The sequence below is a fragment of the Lepeophtheirus salmonis genome, chromosome 6, assembly GCF_016086655.4.
Source record: "Lepeophtheirus salmonis chromosome 6, UVic_Lsal_1.4, whole genome shotgun sequence".
NCBI lineage: Eukaryota > Metazoa > Arthropoda > Copepoda > Siphonostomatoida > Caligidae > Lepeophtheirus > Lepeophtheirus salmonis.
The window spans coordinates 50,544,964-50,548,895 of record NC_052136.2 but is presented as its reverse complement, the minus strand read 5'-3'; the positions used below and the strand labels follow the sequence as shown (position 1 = coordinate 50,548,895).

Sequence of the window (3,932 nt, the reverse complement as noted above, 5' to 3'; positions counted from 1 at the left end):
CTAAGGGTGAAATAGTCTTAAATTTAGTCGAAATACTTATACTTCTCGAGGAATTTACTTCGTGGTAAAAGAAGTCACTATGCCAGATTATGCAGGTGTCTAAAAGAAAACTCTATTTCGATCATTCACTCTACTCAAAAATTTGAAGTGAATAAATTATCCATCGATACATTGGATGTCCATGGAAATTACTTCAAAAATATAATAGCTACATATAACAGTGGTGCAATTGTAACTGTCGCTGGATCAAGAGTTCAAAGTAAATATTGACCCCAACCCAATTAAAAGAGTACTGTTTATAATATATCTTTAACTTAAATTATTTATTTATTAACACATGAAGGAAGAGAGATGGTTGTATATTATTAATATATAACTTCCGTATTTATAAGTTCATAAATTTATATTACGTTCTGTACATTTATGCAAGACGAAATATATTGTTCGTTAGAGAACATCAAATCCATCCTTACAGGGAATGTACTCATAACTTCTTAGTGATCACTGACCATAAAGGATGAATAGATAACTTTGGCACGAAGTCTAAAGAATAGAAATGAGGCAATAAAGTAAAAAGTTATTTGAAAAATATTGTTAATTTTTGCGTGTAGACAATTAAAGGAGAAATTAGGATGACCTATAACATTTAAAGGGATGTTTCACGACACAAATAACTCTGCTATGTCCAAATTAAATGATGATCCGTTTATTTTCCTTGAATCTTGAAGACTTTTAAGTTGTTGATGTGATGGGAGGTTTTATAATGGTGGATTACCTGCAATAAAGAACAATGTGGGCACGAGAAACTGCAAAAACGGCAAGATATACTTTTACTTTCCAAATCATAATTCCACAAATCAGTACCTCCGTTGTTAGAAACCTAAGAAAAAAGGCACGTTTTCTTCGGCATGGTGATGATACACGTGGGAGAGTAAGGTGAAGTTGAATTGCTGTTGATTAGTAGAATATTGAGGAAAAGTTGTTTAAAAGATGCAAGAATACCAACGTGTTATATTCCTTTTTTTATATAATATCTTTCAATCAATCAAATTTGTTCTTTTTCAACGATTCCAACAACCCTTTATGAGTTAGAAGTACTCTATAAATAGTTGTTTGTTTGCTAGGTGTGGGAACATCATTTTTTTTACAAATCCAACAAAAAATTTCTACATTCAATTTTCAAATTTCTATATTAATATTCAATCCTAGAATTTTTTGCAAAAAAAAAAAAAATAACGATGCCGAAGACAATCTCATACAAGCAAATGTTTAGAACAGAGTAGGTCAATGAGGATGTGTCCAAAGACAGGATTGTTCAAATTCCTACCGATGAAAAAAATGTCTCTTGTAAATATTGTAAAACAACAATTGGAGCTAAACTCTCTCATATACAGATCCTGCAAAAATAAGAAGTACAAATTGAATAGTGAACCCTTTTCTTCGTTCCGGCAATCAAAGATACATTTTTCAAAACTTGAAAAATCTCGTGACATGTCTCAAGCAGAGGTTCAATGGTGTCAATTTATTACTAAGCATAGTTGACGTTCAGTTTGTGTTCAATCTGTTTCAACTCAGTTTTCGAGCAATTGTATCATACATAATTTTATTTTGATATTTTATAAAATAATAAGATTCAAATTATAAATTCAAATTGTCGTTTTTGTATGTTGACGGATATATTTTATAATTTTTTCCCCATAAGTTAGAAAAGTAATAAACAGTTAAATACTAGTAATAAATAATTATATATGTTTATTAGAATCGGACTCAGAATTTAAACATTATTTTCCCAGTGCCGATTCCAGAAAAAGCACCCGATTCCGATTAATTGCCTCATCACTAATATTTTGAATAATTTCAAAGTGTGAGGTTGCGATAGTCATAAAAAAGTTCCGAAATTTTTGGTACTTCCTATTAATACGATAATCAATTACTTTTTCATTGTTCTAATGAAGTACAATTATCATGGACGAACGGAGAATTAGCTTAGTTATCATGGGCCAAAGGTAAATTTAGACAATTTCCATATCTTTACTATTAATTCATATAAACATAATCGTTTGTAAGTTATTGCTCACCTTCTGTCTTCAGCCGTGGATAAAATAGTTTACCTCGAAAACTTAATTGGCCTTATCCTAAGATGTAATCATGGCTTAGCTGTTTTCTATAAAATCCTTCTTTTTACCTTTACTCCATTCTTTTTTTGTTTCCAGGTCAGGTGGTAAAAAGTGAATAGAGCATACCATTCGATTAAATCAGTACTGCATGCAAATATATAGTTGGTACGAATATCAATTACAACAAAAATAAAATAATTATAAAATACATCCTATTTTACCAGATTTATTCCTATTTGTTTGCCTTTTCTGCATTTTTTATTTGAATTTAGAGTTTTATTTAGCATTTTTTTGCATATTCTTCTACATTTTTATACATTATTTGGACATCACTAGTCATGAGCATTAATATTTATCTCCTCCAAAACATCCTTCAAATTGTTAAAGGTTACCATGTTGATTTTTGATTTCTTATTATCTAACAAGCCCATTCTACTCTGGATTTTGATCATTGGTCATAAGCTTTATTATTCATCTCCTCCAAAACATTCTCCAAAGTGTCAGAGTTACCATTTTGTTATTTGGTCTTTTTCATGCCATTTTACAAGGGATTTTCATCATTATATACATATAATAATTCTAGATTTGACATGAACTGTAATATGACATCTTATTCCATAAAGTCAGTATTGTTGATGTCATCCATTTTCGGGTTCAAAACAACCAAGTTTTATAACATTTTTCCATTAATATTAAGAAAAATAATGAGCTATGGTATGTCACAATGGGATCAATAGATTAAGGAGTTAAACCTTAGCGTTAATACAAAATATAGCTCTCTATTGCCTAGTTTTATTATTCAGCGGATCCTTAAATAAATAAAAAGGATGCTATTACATTGTTATAAATCTTATTTCAATATTGCTGATAAAAAGTTAACTATTATAATGAAACAATAAAATATTTTTCTGTAAGTGTCGTTATTTACATACCTCTAATCGATCCAAAAAAATTGCACAAATTTAGACATTTCATAAGGATTTTCATTACATATTACTTTGATTGTATTCAAATATCACTGTTCCTCATTGACATTAAGTAGTATTTATAAAAAATGTGAAGCTTTTTCATTTTAAGTAATTTGATGGAATTCAATCAAGATTAATTTGAAATTTGTCCATTTTTGTAATACAAATATCAACTTTGTGGCCCCAAGATGGTATTTTCTTCCATTATTTATATTTGTAAGCAAAGACATAATAAAATTTTAATTCTGGAAAAAAATTTCAAATTTTTCTATAAATCACCTCTTTTGTAAAAGAAATTCATTATTTCCAGGTGAACTTTATTAAAATGGGAGGTATTCTCATTTAAAATAATAATAATTTTGCATTATAATGATTAATTATTACAATAAAAATCTACCGTTTGTGGGCCAGGGGAGGGGGGGGGGAATACCCCTTAAAAATGACACTATTCTTTTAAAAAAAAATTCTTCTATGATATCCTCATCTGTTACAGAACCCTTGAGTCAATAAGGCTTCCTACTTTCTCTTGAAGTTCGTCCAATACCAGGATTTAATCGACGTTGACTTAATTATTAATTGTTATAATAACGCAGTATTAAGAACTTATATAACATAATACAAAAATAATAACCCATAAAAGCAGATAACTATAGATAATGTCCAACAAGTTAAAAACACATTTTGAAAGAAAAAACTAACACTTATAAACACAATAAAAGACAGAAAACCAAAAAATGATCACAATCTTGCTGATTATAAAACTTCTATATCATTATTAAAAGTGTTAATTACGGATTTATCAAGTGTCGAACTGGTTGTCTTGATTGAGTAAAACCCCTATTCTGTC

General features: G+C 29.0%; 1 long non-coding RNA gene across 1 annotated transcript; it reads right to left on the bottom strand.

The window, feature by feature from the left end:
• Positions 1-2,371: 2,371 nt before the first annotated feature.
• Positions 2,372-3,376, bottom strand: LOC139905738 (uncharacterized). The gene is made up of 2 exons (XR_011780765.1): positions 3,050-3,376; positions 2,372-2,926 (listed from the first exon to the last, which is right to left on the bottom strand). It is a non-coding gene; the product is annotated as an uncharacterized lncRNA (long non-coding RNA).
• Between the last annotated feature and the right edge of the window lie 556 nt (positions 3,377-3,932).